Source organism: Aethina tumida, chromosome 5 (genome assembly GCF_024364675.1).
Source record: "Aethina tumida isolate Nest 87 chromosome 5, icAetTumi1.1, whole genome shotgun sequence".
Taxonomy (NCBI): Eukaryota; Metazoa; Arthropoda; class Insecta; order Coleoptera; family Nitidulidae; genus Aethina; species Aethina tumida.
In genome coordinates, this window is record NC_065439.1 from 23417303 (window position 1) to 23438469 (window position 21167).

The 21167-nt window shown below is 26.5% G+C and overlaps 1 protein-coding gene and 1 long non-coding RNA gene across 2 annotated transcripts in view; one reads left to right on the forward strand and one right to left on the reverse strand.

Annotated features, from left to right (window-relative positions):
• Positions 1-21167, forward strand: part of LOC109594520 (diacylglycerol lipase-beta-like) — a 36544-nt gene that overhangs the window by 437 nt on the left and 14940 nt on the right. The window lies entirely within an intron of this gene.
• On the reverse strand, positions 7-20004 carry LOC109594521 (uncharacterized). The gene is made up of 3 exons (XR_002191231.2): positions 19958-20004; positions 19863-19887; positions 7-170 (listed from the first exon to the last, which is right to left on the reverse strand). It is a non-coding gene; the product is annotated as an uncharacterized LOC109594521 (long non-coding RNA).

Below are 21167 nucleotides of genomic sequence, written 5' to 3' on the forward strand. Positions count from 1 at the left end.
GTGAGTTTTATTTTTTTGGCGGCCAGACGTTTCGGTGTTGGGTTTTTGAAAGCGGCATGACCCGCATAGAAGAACACCTGTGGTCGTTGTCGGTGAGGTGATGTGAAACTTCGACGGACTGGTATGCTGGTTGCTGCAACAGGCCCGGGAACTAATCTGTTGACAATTGGCTGTAAAATAAACAGCCGTACAAGATATTTGAATTGGTCAGTTTTATGATAATTTGTGTCCGCGTTTTAGAAAGTTGTTTCGGGATTCTGCGAAATTACTACTAGCGGGTTCGCACAAAATTTATGTCAATGGAAACACACAATGATTCATATGTTATGGATTACTTCATATTATGGAATAATATTTTATATTTGTTCTTTTTTAAAACTGAACACTTTATTTTATTTTATTCTCATCTTCAACAGTCATATCAATTTAACTAAACCTTTCTTAGTCTTTGAGTGGTTATGAAATTTGTTTTATAATATCCTTTTGAATTTACATTAAACGTCATTATTGTAAAATTATATTTTAAAATTAATTAATATGATAACACCTTAGTATCTCTTTAGTTTATGCTTCTATTTATGTCTTTGAATCCAAATTTCAAAGTTCATTCTAAGTTATACAAGTTATATGTTTTGATAATTGGACATGTAAAATAAATTACTTCAAAATAAAGTTATATAAGACTATTAAATTTGACTCCAAAATTAAAGTCTCCTTTATGAATTTAGATCCATACTAAAAGTTAAAATTTATTTTATTTTCACCTCAAATCAAGTTGTCTAAACGTTTCGTACTTTTTAGAAGGAGGCAAATAATAGTTTCTAAGATCTTCCTGAATTTATTTTAAGATAATTGTTGTAAAATTATATTTTAAAATTTAATGCATATGGGAATACCTCAGAAACTATTGGGCTTGTGCAGCCATTTTTGACTTTAAATCAAAATTATAAAATTCAAGACCAAGTTATTTTAGAAAGGTTAAGAGGTTTAATAATGAGTCAAACGAAGAATTACTTCAAATTAAAGTGGTACAAAACTATTGGGGATTACCTCATATTGTAGAAAAATATTTAATATTAATTATTGTCAAATTTGACACCAAAATTAAGGTTTCTCTTATGGATTCAGACCCATACCAGTCATTAAAACTTATTTTATTTTCATTTTCTACAAAGTCAAATCAGATTGTCAAAACATTTCGTATTTTTTAGAAGGTGGAAAAAAGTTAATATTTGAGGGAGTTACTTTACAAAACTCACAAGTTTTAATATTAGGACATACCAAGAATGTACTACTCTAAATTAAAATGATACAAAATTATTGTGGATTACTTCATATAGCAGAAATAATAATTGACATCAAAATTAATGTTTCTCTTACGGATTTAGATCCATACCAGACATTAAAACTTATTTTATTTTAATTTCATTTTGTATAAAGTCAAATCAGATTGTCTAAGCATTCCGTTTTTTTTAGAAGGTGGGAATAATAGATTATAAAATCTTTCTGAATTTATTTAATTTTAAAATTAATCTATATGAGAACACTTCAGAAATTCTTGAGGTTAAATCAAAGTTCATATCTGAGGGAGTTACTTTACAAAATTCACAAATTTTAATATTGGGACACACTAAGAACTTTAAATTAAAATGGTACAAAATTATTGTGGATTACTTTATATTTCATATGAATTATTTTAAAATTTGACATCAAAATTAAGGTTTCTCTTATGAATTTAGATTCATACCAGAAGTCAAAACTTATTTTGTTATTTTCGCCTTCTACAAAGATAAATTAGCTTGTCTAAACATTTTAAAAATTAAGGTTTCTCTTATGGTTTTAAAACTAAAGTTTAATACTTATTTTATTTCATTTTTATCTATAGAATCAAATTAATTTGGTTACATTTATCATGGTCTTTCGATCATGATAAAAATTATATTTTAAGTCATTTCTGAGTATAAACCATTATTGCCAAGCCAAGTTCGTTGAGTTTGCATATCCATTTTTGCCTTTCATCTTACATTTCAAAGTTCAAGTCTAAGGAAATTACTGTAAAAAAGTCAAAAGTTTTGGCATTTGGACAAGAGAATACGAAAACGAAATTACTTTCCTTTTAAGTGATAGGGAACTTTGAAGAGTATTTGTGACATTGAATTAGGGCCATTATTTAAACAGTAATTTGTCTTGTTACACATTTGGTGTTAGCTAAAACTAAGAAAATAAACAGTTCTATAATAATGTGAGCTAGATTTAGAAAGTTGTTCTTATGATCTCGCAAAATTATTGTAAAAGTCAGATTGAAATCAAATTCAGCAACTGTCAACGAATTCCGAACACTTCCTGACTGCTTCTTGCTCAACATGTTATTAAATAAATTAAAGAAATAAGCGTTAATCTTAGAAAATTATACACATGCAATAAAATGTCAAAGTTAAGTGATTTCTCGGTTTAATTTCCACAATATATTTATTGTGACCATAAAAAGGACAGTTGAGTTGTCTTCATTGCAGTTGAGAATTGACGAGATACTTTTGAAAATAATAACGATTTTATTTATGTCCCCGTGCACATTTATGGTAATTTTTATTACATACACATCCTTGAAAGTTGGCTACAAAGTTAATAGTGCTAATAACACAGGTTAATTTTCATTGTTACTACAATTTTATGCACGGTAAAGAAATTATTGTCGTCGAAATCAAGACCATAAAATTATCTGGTATTTGGAAAAATAAACCTGTATTTAATACCCGTAAATTTAAACAAAATCGCCCCGACATAAAACCATCAGTTTCACAGTTGAGCACTCAATTATACGATTTAAAGCTGTATAAAATAGACATTGGGGAGTTCATGCGGAAGCTTTAATTGCGATCTTGCGATTGTCCGCCAAGTTTAGGTTGTTCCCATTTTATTCAAATTCACTTCGATAAATTACTTGTCGATAAATGACATTTGCATCACCTTTATGTAATGTACTGTCTCCACAATTTCTCGATTGTTTCATTAATTTTTGATACGCGTGTAATACGGTATTTATTGTTAGTTTAATGCAGGAAAAGGAAATTGTTATCAATTTCCTTATGGTTATTTCACAAATGTGTAAAACCGTTGATTGTGTGCGATTTCCCTAAAATAATCGAAATTTTAATTTAACTGATAAAAATAAACTAAAACACAATCCTCTGATCAGGTTGTCGTATTACACAATTTTTTATTCGGATTCCAGCTGAAAAATACCGGTGCGGCACGATAAACAATGTTAATTGGATTAATTGTTGCTATTCATGCGTCGGCGTTTAATCCGAAACAAATTCGTCCGTCGATTTTGTGCACTTGAACTTTAAACTTTGCTAGCAATGGACCTGAGACAGAACGTTAGCTAATAACCGCAATTTACGGACCCAATTGGCTGCATATAATTGTTTAATCGGACTAAGCGAAGCTTTTAGCAACTGGTTATTAACCTGATTAAGTTTGGCTTAGTTACCCACATATGGGATCCAAACAGTACATTAGAAACCAATAAGCGAATTTGCAATTGTATGTGATAAGTTTTTAAACAAATATTTTATGGGAATTAGTACAATGGGGATTTTTATGCGGGCTATTTCTGTAGATTGAGTCGTTTGATCTGACAATGTGTTGTATGATTACTAACTAGAATTTCTGATTGTGATATTAGTGAAGTTAACAAGGTTTCGATAAGTTTAAATTTTAATCGTTTTCTTGTATGGGACAGATTAGAGATCAAACGTAATTAAAAAAATTATGTACGTGGAAGTTTTAGTTAATCATATTGATCAATTGAAATAAATGTTGTAAAACTTTACATTAACTGGAAATTTATAAAATATTTTTAGGTAATTTTTCACTAATTTTTTTACTAATCAATAAATTGTAAATAAATTTTACAATAGATTGGTTTATACGAAACTCATATAATATTATTTCCTAGTAACTTTTTAGTAATTTTTGATACTACTAACAAACGAAGTTTCTTTATAAATATATATACCTAACTTAAAAATAAAAATGTTAACCCCAATTTGGAAAAACTGGAACGGCCAATACACATATTGTTTTCAATAAGTTGGACAAAAATTGGTAAAAAAATGTAAAATAAATTGGTGTATATAAAACTTATATAACAGTGATAAACAGCTGAAATTTAACATAAATATATAAATGTTGCCTCTACTAAGGAAAGATTGGTTCAACCAAAATACATATTATTTTTAATAAGTACGACAATAAATTGCCTAAAAATTGTAAAATAAATTGGTGTGTATATAACTTCAATAGTTCCCAGTAACTTTTTAGTAACTAACTTATAAAAAGTTTATATTATATTAGTTTAACAAATCGTAACACGTGTACTTTCATAAATAAAAACAACCATGTAATTAAAAATTCATATGAATATTGATTCCATTTAAACAAAAGAAAAAAACTTACAATAACGTAAAGTACACATGTGTACTCCATTATAATTGTGTCAAGTCTTACATTATTTACTATTTATGAATAAACAGTTACGTTTCAATACGCGATTGAATTTCATTTATAGGTGAATAGGCATGAAAACATAATTTCATTACACAAACAGCGACATTGACTCCGATTGAACATGTTTTTATATGAGCCGGTCAAGTTTTATTATTCGATATGTAATTCTAGTGCAAATGCCTTGAAAAACCGTAGTGCAATTATAAATTTGCAGAACGAACAAAATTTTATTGCCCCACTAGAAACAATGTCGCAAAATAAAATGCAATGGATTCGTCGTCCCGAAATTTTGATCGACACAAAATCACTTTCACCAGATAGAAATCGTTTATAATATTTATTTATTACATAACCAGTGATTCATCTCGGCATAGTTTTCAAGGAAACCTTGTATTTATGTATTGGAAATACATGTTATTTTAGATGTGTAATTATTTTATGCAAAAGTAAATTTAATAACCGTCTATTTAAACTGTTTTAAGACTATGTTTAGCGATATTTGAACTCCAAATGACGCACTTTAAACAAACAAAACAGTTAAAATTGTGTAGCTTTGAAACCAGTTTTTTATAATTGTTTGCCATTTTTCGAGGAAAATGGAACTGTTATTTGGACAATCCTAATATATATAATGCAGTTATATAAGCATATCTTTATGTATTTAGTCCCACTTAGTGAGAACATTAAATTAAAATCCATAAATTCAACATAATGAACTTTAATAGATATTGCATGTGTGCAAATGCTTTTACCAGAATTACATTTACATACTTTTTTACGTAAGTTCCAATTTAAAAACAATCCGGAACGTAATTAAATATTATTGGTAATAACCATATTGATGCGCAAATTTTATAGGTATAAAAAAGAGAAGTTCACTAAAAAAATAAAAAAGCACCACGTTGTGAATTCTCTTATTGTCATTATTAATAGTGTAATTATTACTATTACTTTCGGAAATTATATGTATACATATTCATATGTATTTTCAAGTATAGTTGTGAATAGTTGAGATTAATAAATCAACCAATTGTATGGACAAAACATTTTATAGAATATCTTAAATCTTAAACAATTATTCTGCACATTCTCCATCATCCTCATATTTGTTTAACGTCATGAAATAAAATCATTATACATTATGTACCAATAGAAACAATAGAGGAATAACAATAAATTTTTAAATCGTAAAATATTTTCTCTAGAATAATAATAATAATAATAATATTAATAATACTTTTTCGGATATTTAAAAAAAAGTACATGAAATTCCTTAAAATCTGTGAACTAATGTAATCAAATTTTATTGCCTCTTTAATGCTAACACTCAATTATTTCGACAACTTCTTCGCTGACATTTTAATGTAATTTTATGGATCAGTTGACATCATCGGCGTAGGACACAACCCCTGAAAAATAATTACTCGGTAATACGTTCTAAATTTAGTCAGGGCCAGATGGGGGGTGTAATAACTGCGTTCAAAATTGATTTAGACAGATTCCCAATTTGATCCGAAGGTTACAATTACGGTTGCATGGTGACTAATTAACTAAAATGATCGCTATTCTCGTAACAAAAATCTGGGTGTAACGATCATGGTAAAATTTATTTGCCTCGAACCGTTGCAAATACTGAACTAATAGTTGCCAGATATACACATTGATTATGGGCTTATTAACATGTATTTAAACCGAAAGATATCGTGCTAATTCTAATGCAAATTATCCCATTGAATTATCTAATATTGCCGCAGTGTAATAAACTACCGTGCCCCCGCATGTTCGAAAATAATGTTTAAGCGCGTTGGGTAATATGGGTGATTTGCCATTTATATCAAGGCTCGTTGGTAACGTTGTGGTGACTTTCATCTTCTTCGCATGCGAACCAGAGGTTGTGGACCGGACGAAATGCGATACTCAATATTGAAATATGAATTTCACCGCAATATTTTTGTTTTTATGATCGCTGGTCCTGTTTCAAAGCGGTAGGAAGTGATTTTAATTGACATTAAATGAAATATATCGACGAATATTTCTGGTAATTGGATGGTTTTAAATATTACATGCCTATTGATTTTAGAAGAACTTTTGGAACTTATCATTTATGTATGACTTTTAGAATTGTTACTTATTCATGATTATAAAAATATTCTTCTTTGTATGCCAACCAAAAGTTGACAAAATGAAATGTGATACTCAATGTTAAAATATATTTTTTATTTTTATGGTAGGTAGTCAAGTTTCAATTTTAATTGACATTGACTAAAATATGTACAGGAATGTTTCTGGTAAGTGATTTTAACAAAACTGTTGATATTGTTTTAAAAATATAAAATAATGATAAAAATTTAACTAAACTTTCTTGAATATTACTTTCTCATAGTGAATATATTCAATAACAGTAATTGATTTATTTATTTAAGAGAAATTTTGGGGGTATATTTTATTATTTATCACTGATTCAGAAATGTTTCTGGTAATTGCTACTAAATTCAGGAGAATTATGTTTTAAAAAAGTAAGTTCACTAACTAGAACAAAATAATGTAAAATATTGTAAAATAATGATATAAATTTAATTAAACTTTCTTGTTATACATGTATGATTTTTGAAATTATGTTACTTTCTTATTGTTGTGTATGTCTTTCTATTTTGATTACAAAGGGGTATTGATGTTCCGTCTCAATACGCGAGTAGACACGTTCATCATTTTTGACACGGTATATATAATATTCGATAGAAATAGATTATATTTATTAACTAAATTTTTTGGGGATATCTTATCTTAGTTTATTATGAACAATAATTATCGTAACATTTATGTATAATTATATCAAATCTAGAATTATCTAGAAATAGCTATTTGTCAAAAATTATTAGAAAAATATTCTTCTCTACACAGGTTGTGATCAGATGAATTGTAATATTCAATGTAATCTTTACAGCAGTATTCTCGTTTTTGTGGTGAGTAGTCAAGTTCAAAAGGAAGTGATTTGAATTGACATTGAATGAAATATGTAAATGTTCCTGGTGAGAGCTATTGATTTTAGCAGAGGTGTTGATATTAATTTAAAAATAAATATAGTTCATTAACTATAACAAAATAATGTAAAATAATGATAAAATTTAATTCAACTTTCTTGTTATACACGTATGATTCTTAGAATTTATTACTTTCTCATTGTTTTGACATGTAAAAAATGAATATATTCAACTGTAATTGATTTATTTTTTAAAAGAAACTTATCATGGATTAATATTATAAATAACATAAAATATGTTACACTTGTCAAGAAGAAACCTAAATCAAATAACCAAAGAATAAAAAGGAAGTGATTTTGAATGACATTAAATTAAATATGTAAGTGAATGTTGTGAATGTAATTGCTAATGATTTTAGGAGAACTTTTGATATTGTTTCAAAAATGAATATAAATTCATATCCCGTATCGTTTTTAGGAAGCATATTGGTATATAGGTAAATTGGGTAGGATAGGCAGGCCTATTTTGAGATCAAGAATATGTGGTTAAATTTTGTGCATTCAATTTAGGGACATACTGTATATTTGACAACTGTTATTTTATTGATGACATTTTTGGGAATATCTTATCAATTCTCATAGAATATTATGACTAATAATTATCGCAACATTTATGTATAATTATATCTAATTGATATAGATTTTATATATTTGAGTGATTTATTATTATTGATGATGATCATTTACTTAAGTAGAACTTATGGTTTGTTGTAAAAATAATATATTAACTAGAACAAAATAATATAAAATAATGATAAAAATTTAACTAAACATTCTTGTTATGATATTTTTAGGAACTACATTTATTTTAATAAAAATAAAATGAATATATTCAATAGCGACTGATTTATTTTTTTGGAAAATATTGTTGAATATTATTACTAATAATTATTGTAAAATTCTCGTCTAAAAATATCTATAAATGGCAACAGCAACAAGTGAATAATATTGTTTTTGAATTTGTTTAATAGTTTGTTTGTTTGGGATTGGTTGGTTGCTATTTGTAATAATGAAAATTTATTAATTATTTTCTTTCATTGTTATATTTTTTCACCTTTTTTAATTATCCAATATCTTCATAATATATCAAAAATTATATAATAAGGCTTCCTATAAATTTTATATATGTTATAGATATATTAAAAAAATATTCAAAAACTGAATGTCGAAATCTATTTTTTTAGTTTGTACTAAGAATTATATTAAATTCAATTTGTAATTACTTATATTATTTATAATTAAATAATTATTATTTATATATAATTTGTTATTGATTTATGTCTCATACGTTACATGAATTTTAATTAACAATTTTAAACAGTTGTATTTAAACAATTACACAGAGCTAAGAAAGTTGCCATAAAATATTATTTAATGTTATATTTTATCACCATATGTAAATTTCAACGGAAATCTTCGAGACCAGGAAATGCAGCCAACTCGACATTGAAGAGACTTAGTTATTACCCTTATAAAATACTTATAATGATATATTGTAATGTTGCTTCTTTCAAAAGTGATTAACATAAAATAATATATTTTTTTAGACATTACAATGTCCAAGGTAACACTTGCACTTAACGTTACAATCTATTAATTATGATTTAATTCTAAATGTTTATCAACGTCCTTGCAAAATGGGATGTCACTAATATATTGGTTTAAGTTAGTGACGCAGATCCTTAATCCGGTCGTCTAGAGATTCTTTATTTAACTGCGTCGATACAATCTTAAACAACAAAAGTTTGCTAACAATTGAATTAAGTAATATCAAAAATATGCAGTGTACCACTACTTTGTTTAAAATAACTGTTTGGTGTTGGTGTTTGGTTATCCAGTCCCAATACTAAAATAATACAATAGAAATATTTTATCACAGTGTATGAATAAATTTATATTTTTATTCTACAGTTTGGGATATACAAAAGAACTTTTTATGAAAATGTCATGTATTCAAACATTTTTAAGATATCTTCCTTTGTCTAAGAGTCATTCAACATTTTTTCTTGATTAGTATGTAAGAATAAACAATAAGTTATTCTTACTTTTTTGTTTTCCTATTCTTAATTTAAATTGTAGTAATACCATCGACTTTTTAAGATTTACTCCATTGTACAAGTACCGGTGCTGCTTATATATGTATATAAAACCGATGTCTATTTTATAATTTAACATTTCCATGAATTATTAGATCTCCATAATTTATTCCATGATCGAACGATCTTTTTTCCAGTAAATAATGCAATTCTCCCCCGCATCAAATATTCCACCCTGCCAGATTTTCCGGATTTAAATTATTACAAAATTCAATTACTAGGCGCTGGAAGAGTTATAAATAATTGACACATTTTTAACCCCACCCAGCAACATGGAACTGGTTGATGGATGAATAATCCATTTAAACTCCGGCACTCCGCCACAATTTAAAGCGGAATCCGTGGTGCACTTTTAAAACGTTTAAATTTAATCTAATAATAATCAAAGCTTTCACATCTAACTAATTAAGTAAAAGTAAAAGATAACACTGTGTGTGGTACGTACACCTTGAAACGTTTTTTTTATTATTTTCTTCATTCATTCCGGCCACAGAAATGAATCAGATCTGACCGCCTGACACAAAAGATTTACTTTCTACCCGAAGGTTTTTCCGGTTATATAACACGATACAAATAACCATGGTTCGAGTTTTATGTATTCGGTTGCATCGTCTGGTGAAATTTTAAGCTGACTATGCTCTAGAAATCTCAGATGATAATCAATAGTGGATATTAATATTAATGCTGTTTGGACCGTGCAGTCGTAGAGCATATGTTGATGTTTGGTGTCTGTTGCCTGACGGGTTCAGGAACTGCCGCAAGGGAATTTTGGAACAATGTTTACTGATGTAACCGGTGACGGGACAAATATTATTCAATAAAAATTGATATTTATGCGTCGAGAAACTTCATCGAATGTTTGACTGTAATTTATTGTTGAATTTTTGGGAGCGGACTTTACCCACGCAAATTCAAAACAATATAAGTAATTGTGACTGTTGTATGTTACAACGGTCATTATAATATTTTATTTTTAGAACTGCGACGGATTTTGATTTAAAAATTTTAAAGAGATAATTTTTTTATCTTACATAAACAAATGATTGTCGAATCAATTATGGTTTTAAAAAAATGTGCTCTAGTCATCTATAAAATTTTAATTTTGTTACAACTATATTTTTCAATCGGAATTTAATATGTTTAGTATATTATTATAGTATTATAAATATATGTGTAATTGTGGAATTTATTTCCGATATTTTAAAAGCTTATTATCGAAATATCATTTAGATTCAGATAAATTAAATATATATTTTTTAATTAAATAGTTTTTTTTAATATAACATGTTTTTTTTTTAATTTTTGTTTAATCTACATCAATTATTTTATTATTTTTTTTGTTTTTCAATATAAATCAAATGTTTTATTATTATTTTTTAAATTTAAATTAAATAATTATATTATTTATTTAAATTAATTATTTTATTGTTTTTTAATTCAAATCAAACATTTTATTATTTTTTAACTTAAATATTTATATTTATTAATTTAAATTAAATGTGTTAATTTTTTTAATCTAAATTAAATATTTTATTATTTTTTAAATTTTAAATTAAATATATAATTTTTTTAAAATTTTAATTAAATATTTTATTGTTTTTTTATGATTTAAAACTTAAATTATGATTAATATCTGATAAAGATAATTTAATAAATTCAAATATTATTTGAAATAGTGAGGGTTTTAAAAAATTGTATTCTGGACACTTGAGACACCAATTTGAGACATTTTGTATAACCAAATTTTTCAATATAAATGAATAAAGCAAGAATTGAAAAAAATAAACGGTGTGGCCCATTTAAACTGGAAAATATTTTTTTATTTGTACATTTTATCTGACTTGAATGAAATATAATTCAAAAACTGACAATAAAAATGTCTTATATATAATTCTACAATATCCAAAAAATAAGAAAAATTTACTTTTATAAAAAATAAATTCTCCACTGAATTTATTATCTTTCAAAATATCAAACTAAGTTAAAAAATGAATATGTATGTATATTTTTAATAATTATTATAATCAATAAATCAATAAAAATTGAATATGATTGAATTGATTTATTGCTTTTAAAAAATTAATGTGTTTTTATAAAGTACTAAAATGTTTAAATTACTTTATTTTGTAAGAAATTTAAAAACTGGTATATTGAATATTTAATAAGAATTATATATGTATATGTATGTATGTATTATAAATGTAATATATTTTTTATAAATCTAACAAATAATTAATATATTATTAAAATTTAGCAAATTTCCTTGTAAAAGGAAGTCAAATGACTTGAATTATAATTGGCCACTAGGAATTTTTTTCAATTAATCAAGTAAAAGTTCAAACAACTACTGATTTTTGTTTTATTTTATATACTTAGTATTATTCCATAGTATAATAAAATAAATAATTTTTATCTTAAATTTGTTTCGGTATTCAATAAAACAAACTGCATATTTTAATAATTTTTAAGGGTCAGTAACATTTTAAAACAAATTTATGTACACCTCGAATAATCAATAGCTATATATATGTAATTTAACGTTATTTCAAAATTAATTTAAATTATTTTTGTTACATTTGCCCCTGACATGAATACTAATTATAAGTAGTGTGTAACAGAAAATCATATACAATTTAGGTTTTAAGTACATGTTAACATGATAGGAAATGTAATAATTTTTATTACCTCCAATAAAAATAATACCGAAGTTATTACGGTGTTAATTTCAATAAAACAGTACAACGTCCAAAGTCTTTCAATGCAGAACTGGTTAGGCGAACGACAAAAATTATCTAATTTAAATATTTATCTTTCAGTTTTCTCAATGTTTTGCACAAATTGCATGTTTACCATTTTGCACAACATTTATTCTATTATTCGTGGAAACGCTAAAGTTGTGCAAATTTCATCCAATTAAGATGAAAAGCGGGTCAAGTTGGGACTGCTAATGATGACTGATGAAGTTTCCAAATTACCAAAGTATAATTGATTCCATTTTCGACAAAACGAAAGTAACGTGCATGCGTTTAACACAAGTAAAATTCTGCAACGTGTAATTGTTTAATATTAAACTTTTAATTGGCTGCCATATTTTACTGCAACGAAAGTTGTAAACTTAACTTGGTCAATTAATTTCTAGACATATGTAGATGTAATTAATATAGTTTTACCAGTCTTTCTCCGTTCGTTAATGTTACATTTTTAAATTTCACTTTATGAATCAAATAGTTTTATTTATTTAACGTTTTCTAGGCTAGATTGTTTATGATTCAAATTTTATTTCACATCTTTAATATTTTTATGATTTACATCATCAAAAATTATTAAAGATATTGTTTTAGAGAATTTTTAGAAGTAACTTATAAAATATACAAAAATTCAATATGTGGTTCCTAAAAATAAGTAAAAAAACATTTATTAGTAATTTATTTCATATTTTCTTATTTAATTTATTTATGATCACTGTTTAAATTCACATAGTTAACATTCAAGTATTTAACTTAGGAAACATTAAAAAATTCAGTTATTTGGATCCAGAAAATAGTTATTTAAAATTTTATATCTGATATATCATAGATGAGAAGTATGAAACAAATCAAGTAATTAATTATTTAATGATTTTTTTTTAAATTATTTATGATTACAGTACAAATTAACCTCGTTAAAATTTTTAAGGATTTATAACATTATTATTTCTTAAATAAATTGTTTCAGTGTATTTTTAAAAGTAAGTTATGAAATATTCAAAAATTTAGTCATGTGGATCCAGAAAATAATTATTTAAAAATTTATATTCAATATAATATATGGAAAAAATAAGAAAAAATTCAACTAATTAATTATTTATTGTTTTATGATCTAAATTATTCATCATTTTTGAATAAATTAACATCGTTAAAATATGTAAAGGTTTCAATACAATTATTACTTAGTATTTGGTTTTTATTATTTAGATGTAAGACGTGAATTATTTAAAAAATCAATTAAATGGTTCTAGAAACTATTAATAATTACTTAAAAATTTATATTCAATAAATTATAGGTAAAATGCTGAAAAAATAATTAACTTAATTAAATGTTTTGTAGGAATAATTAACAATCTTTAATAACATTTTAACAATAGCAATTTTATACATTTATATTTTTAAAAAGGTTACAATTTATTATCGCCACGCCACTTTTGTACAGAGCCATTAAAATTCATGCCCATTTTTTATTTAGTTTGTTTCTTCCATTTATTTACCAGTTCTCCCCTTTTATTTCAGCAATAACCTTTTCGCCTGACCCTCATTTAATCCTTAATCAGCGTATAAAAACAGGTTGCGTGCAAAATGCGACCGATTTCGTTTTTATTTTCATTAACCGGAGCGTTCCGCCTATCGTAAACAATAACGAGATTGATAAGACTTCGACCCTGCACCACTTTCGTATTTCCTCCAGTCGATCTTGGACTGCCGAAATAAAAAACACACACACACAACAAAACCATTTAAATACCAACCTGCGTATTTTTTTAATAAATATTTACGCGGCGTATTCCACGCTACGTGCGAATTAAAACCGGCGTCTTCAAGGTCTCGAAACTCCGCATAAATGACGGACGAAATAAAAGATTGGGTCGTTTAATTAAATATCATCGATTAAGCACCTTTTCCCATTTTTTCCGACGATAAAATCCGGATCAACTTTCAAGGTTTCCGTTTTAAGTGCACCGTAGGCTCTTAATTTCGTTTGCCGACCGATAAAACGTAAAAAAATCCAAGGACCAGTTATTCTTGAGTTTAAATTGGCACTAACAAGACATATTTGCCACTCCGGTTCGAAATACCTTTTTTTAATTTTTGAAAATAAAAAACTGGGAATTTATTAACGAATGTAGATTATATTATAATATTTAAGTCTTCAATTTGACACGGAAATCTTAAAACAAATATTCTTTACATACAAACTGTATTTTGAAATTTAAAAACAAAATTAAAAACTATCAAATTTGCATTTTCTGGATAATTTAAATTAGTGTGACCTGTCAAATATCTATCAAAAAGAATACAAAACCCATTTTTAATTAAAAACATTTGAACTCACAAATTTTCGTATAAATTATTAAAATTTTGAATAAAAAAATAAATATTTTTTACATAAACTAACTAACATTTACGCAAAAAATAAATGTACTTAATTAAATTCTTAGTTTTCATACATAAAATATAAATTATATATTATATTTTGAATAATGTAAAATATTTATTAATAAAAATACAAAATAAGAATTATTAAAAAAAAACAAAAGTTCGTCAATAAATTTTTAGTTTTCAAACAAATTATAATTTGTATTTTGAATATTTTGTTAAGAAATCTACAATCAAATTTACATATTTTGAATAATGTAAACTAATCTAACTTGTCAAATATTTATGAATAAAAATACAAAACCTACCTTTAACTAGAAATATTTTGAACCCAAAAATTTACATTTAAATTTTTAAAATTTGGAATGAAAATAATTCTTTTTTTACCAAAAACTAACCAGCACTTACGAATTATTCAAAAAACAATTATTCATCACTAAAGTCTTGGTTTTCATACATAAAATATAAATTGAATTTTGAAAATTTTGTTAGAAAATCTGAAGGTGTTAAATTTACATATTTTTAATAATTCAAACTGATCTGACTTGTCAAATATTTATCAATAAGAATACAAAACCCACCTTTAATTAGAAATATTTTAAACTTAAAAATTTACATACAGATTATTAAAATTTTGAATGAAAAAATAAATATTTTGTACAAAAATTAACCAATACTAATAATTAATAATATAATATAATAGGTAGACATTAAAAGTTCTATACACTATGTATATTTTTAGAAGTCCAAAGACCTGTAAATCCTGATTTGGTACAAAAAAAAATAATACCCAAGTTGGGCTTAAAATAGCTGTTTACGCAATAATAAAAAAGTCAGTTCATGTTACCGGTAATTAGACAGAAGATAATAGTTTTTACGACTCATCGATTGTGTAATATGCTAATTTCTTTGTTGACAATTTTTTTTATTCATAACGTGTTGTTTTCTCATTCTTAAACACCACTCGTTCAAACATAAAAAACGATTTTAATAATAATGAGCTGGGGTGCTTTCGGCTGGTGAGTTTTTATGTGGCGGTTTTAGGTACCTGCAGCAGGAATTTCTGCACAATAACATGGAAGATTTAGTCCTAATGGTCTGTTTTTGCGTCACTCTTGCGTTGTTTATGACGTCAATAAAGACCCTAGTTAAATGTCGTTTTAACCAAATGAAAAATTAGCTATTCCACCACGAAACTTTTTGGTAAAAAAAATAAGAACGATAAGGATGAGCCAGCACTTTTATTTGTATGAAAAATTCAGACCATTTTGTAGCCAAGTTGTTAAATTTTAATTAGTCATAGTTCACATCAATTCTGAAAATAGTAAACCAAACTTCATCCTTAACTTTGACCTGTTTTTCCTGGAACAACTAAGACAAATGTTTACTCATTTAAGGTAACATTATTTCACGGAATTAAATGTTACGAAAGACAAACATCAATTTATGCATCCTCTTGAAAAAAGTGTAAGCTAAACATTTGATGTTTAGACACGAGTGCAAGTATGTAAATGTTAGTTCCTTTAAAAAAATTAGACATCATTATACAACTTTAATTACATTATATTCACAAAGTTAACGAATGCACCCACGGATGCTCTTAAAGAAATAACTTCGTACATACGAATATGTACTTAACTTCGTACGTTGTAGCAGAGAGATTTTCTGTTCTAAATTAACACGAGCACAAAGAGAACTACTTAGTTATTATTCATGTCAGGGGCGACTGCAGTAAGAAATCATCACTTGGATTATTTCAACGAAAGTATCTCTTTGACATATTGCATGTACGTCAAAATTGATTAATTATGTCTCGCAGGTACGGACTTGTCGTGTCGAACGAATATTAATTTCGTAATCGTTCCGGTGGGAAATTCAGCATCCGTTTGCTGATCAAAATAATTAGTCACGAGTGCGGTGTAAAATTGTATGTTTGTCTGTTTGGTGATGCTAACACATTAGCTGAAAGTATATGTTGGAAAACTACTTGAGACATTCGGCACCATTTAAACATTTTTATATTTCTTAACAAAAACTTTGGTTTTGAGTCGAAAAACGTGACATTTTGACTACATGTACATATTTTCTTGCTACACAATTGAAAAAAAAGTTTGTCAATATCACACAAAAGTTTACCATATTTATTTTATTTAATTATCTGTTTAAATTAAATATTTTATAATAGTAATGATATCAGTGTGTCTCAATATGAAATTAATTCCTAAATTTAATCTATTTAATAGTCTAAATAATACACTCCTGAAATATCTGTAAGTTTTCATAAAATCCTGCGTTAAAGTCACTTAAATCTGTCAAATGAAATATAAAATATAAAATTTGAATTTAATAGAGTTGAACAGAGGGAAACTGCTTGAGATATATCATAAGAATATATTGTAAAATTATAAACATGTAATTATAAATATAAAAATGATAAATTATATTTATTTTTAATTCAAATCTATTAGTTTTGCGGTTTTAAAACGCAGTAAATTAAATAAATTGTTCGTGTATGTTGAAACCGTAGAAGTCGAGTTGTTTTGATGTTCGCCGGTGACATTGAATTTTTTCCAGCTCGGCCAAATAGAATTTTCGCGTGTTAAATATCGTATTGGAGAATCTCCCGGCGGAATGGAACGCAACCTTTTAATATGTATGTAGGAGATCAAAGAGTCAAGTTCCCCGCCTGGTCCGATTTCACCCCCCGGAGAATCCAGGGCCGGCACCTTCAAAGGGGAGCCGTGGCCTCAATTTACAAGCATGATAACTTCGGCGTATTTAATATACTCACTTGCAGAATGTGCGACGGCATCGTAAATACCTGAACCTAGTTTCTAAGGCAATAACTAAAGCTTAAGACGTGTTCACGATCAGGAACTTGGTCTGGTACATTTGTCATGCCGCACTGGCGGCCCACCAAACCGGAAACCCAGTAAAAAAAACATAATCGCAACAAACGGAGCAGATATTTAAAAATTACTTTCCTTTTGTTCGTAATTAACGATTGCCCGGTTTTCCGAAACGATGTTTGCATGAAACGAAAGTTATCGGATTATTAAATTGACTTATGCAATAGATTCGATGCTGGGGAACTTTTGTATGTGTATAATTTTAAAATGGCATATTATCGAAGATTAAACAGAGAGAAAATATATATTTAATCTTTGATATTATCTCAATTGGCCCCTGGTTATCGAATGTTTCAGCTGGGTCTGTGCAGAACTGAAACGATTTTGCGTTTTGTTTACATTCCGATGTCGGTATCTGCGACCCAAATACCAAGTTATTGCAGATCACACCTTTATTCATTAGGCGAAGAAAGTGTCCGGACGATTTGTGTCTAGTCGTCTCAACAAAATCATTCAGTATCAAATGTCAGATTGTTTGTTTTATTTTGGTAGCAACCTCTTTCACAACTAACAAACCTATAACTGATTTTGTAAATATAATAGTTGGTACTTGACAAATGTTATAACAAACTTACGGCAAAATGGAATTTAAGATCTTCAAACACAAATTCATTTCACAAACTTATCAGAAGTTGTACTACCTGAAATGGATGCCAGCAAGATTATTGTTTTTTCTGTATGTGTTGTGTCTACTATAAAACTGGTCAATCTAATTTTTCAATGTATGAAGTCAACTTTTTTACTTTACGGGCTCTCATTGCTCTCTGTGAATTTAAATCGATTATTTTGCTTTTAATTATTATGATTATTTAATCATTGGTCAAAGTGAAACTCCGACAAAAATTATAATTCAGCGTTACTAAAACCGAGAGAAACAACAAGAGATGGCTAAAAGTTGAGGTCTAAAACAGTCACGCCAAAAATTTATCTGAGGTCAAAAAAAAAAAAAAAAAAAAATAATGGTTCTACTTACGTCAAATGTCTTACAGCTACAAAACTACACAAACAGTTTATTATACATACAGACGAACATGGTGACGGTTCCATTAATCTATGAGGATGCTTCAATTCTCATGGCATAACCCCGTCTTTGACTGATTTATGTACAATTATGTATTAAACACCAATATGCTTCCAAATATTGAAGAAATGATGGTCTTAATAAATGTGTTTCAATATGAATAAGATCCGAAACATAAATCGATATTTTATCTTGCCCATCCCAATCTCCAGACATCAACAATACAACATGGAGGATCCCGTTTATAACTTAATTCGGCATAAAAAATGTGCAAATGTACAGGTAATCAAGAAGTTTGAAGCGATACTTATAAGATTTGTCGTATATTTGGAAAATGGTAAAACAAAAGGATATTATACAAATAGGTAATGTTAAATTAAATAACACAGATTTAATCATTAAAAATTTCTTTGAAAATTAAAGGTTCTACATTTAGGTACAGATTAATTCAAAAAAATATATAATAAGAATATAATAGTTGTTATAAAACTGTATAAAATAACAAAAGGAAACTAATATTATTTAAACAGTTCATATTAAATAAATAAGTTATTGGTAAAATATATAACATTTTTATGATTATAATTAATCATAATGGATTATAAAATATATATTTAATTCACAATAAAAATGATAATTATAATAAAGTGGGATGGTAGACTGAAAAATACTAATTTTCCATTTTCTAGGTGAAACGCTCAAATTAATAAAAAATGCATAAAACATTCGTGCTCAGCATACCCGAATTACTTTAAGAATATATAAAAAAAGTTTTGATATTTTTACCTTAAACTAGTGTAATCCAAAAATACGAATAAAATTGTTTCCCCCTCTCCTCTCTCTAAGAATTCTAAATCAACACCCGACAATTCTCACAATCGACACGATCATCGCAGTTGCAAACTGTCCGAAATCCAAATGCATTTGGCAACTAGGCCTCCATTTGAATACACTTGGCAACTAAGCGTCGACCAATCAGAATGCAGAAAACACATTGCTCCTATTTAATTTATTTGCATTTACTTTCATATATTTTTTCAAATTAAAAATTATATGTAAGTACACTAATTAGTCCAAATTATTTTCCAATTTTAGTTGCATACATATTAAATAATTATAATTAAATTAGATATTATTTTTGGTTTACTCACTTACCGGCATAACGAATTTATGGCCAACTCTGAAAAGTATGTGAGTATTACTTTATAATGTTTTTTGTATTTACTGGAGTTTACAACTAATAAACTGACCATAGATGTCTGTCAAATCAAACATAGAACAATACATGACGCATTTGTAAAGAGAACACATTTAAAAAAAGTAAAAACTGTCTAAAAACGGTGTAAGAACGACGAACGCGGCTTCCCATCGGAAGTCGTTAAAACTGCAATAATTTGCTTGTTTACAGGTTTCTGTGATTGCTGGAAACGATACATACACGTGCACCCCATTAAATTTATTTGCATTCAACATGAAATAAATATATTAATAAAAATTAACTGATTTAAAAGATAAAATTACATTTCTAGTAATAGTATAATACTGTAAAAAACAACAATAGTATATTATTATTTTAAGCGTTCACATTAAATAAAAGAGTTATATATTTAGGAAGCCAAATTTATAAACAATCTTATTATTATTAATTAATTTCATTACAGAAATTCTATTTCAACCAAAATTATACATTAAAACTGCTGGACGCGAAAAAATAATGTTACTAACTGTTATTGACTAAAACAAGTTCCAAATAGACAAAAATAACTGTTATAGTTGACATGTACTGTACTAAAATTTTAAAAACATTTGTGGAATGTCAACTTCTATACCTATAATTAACATTTTAAACATGTCTGTGCTGTGTTTAAATTACTTAACTATAATAAAATCTTTCTAGAAATTCACAAATAGTAGTTCATCAAGTTTGAATGTTACATTCATTAATTGATTTCATTTGCAAAATAAGTAATAGTTTAAGTTTATTAAAATGAATGCAAATTAATGTTAATTTAAGAATTTTCTCTTTTGTTATCATTAATTAGATGCAAAAAAAGTTATGTAAAACTTTATTGAATTGTTGTCAATATGATAAAGATGTTAACTGTTATTTTAATATTAGTAACAATTTTTACAATATCTATAGCTACTTGAAAGCAATTTTGGAAATGTATAAGATTTTAGACTAAATTAATATTTACATTTAAAATTTTATTAGAGATATTAATAACAGTTTAAGTTTATTTAAATACATGCAAATTAATGTTATTTTACTAATGTTCTCTTTCCTTATAATTAATTAGTTGCAAAAAAGTTATTTACAATTTTATTTATATGGGTACCATTGGAAAAAATATTTGTTATTAATGTTATTTTAATCTTAGTTATAATTCATTTAATTTTTAAATTATTTTTATCTAATTTGAAATAAATGTGACCATTATTTAAATTATATATAAGTAG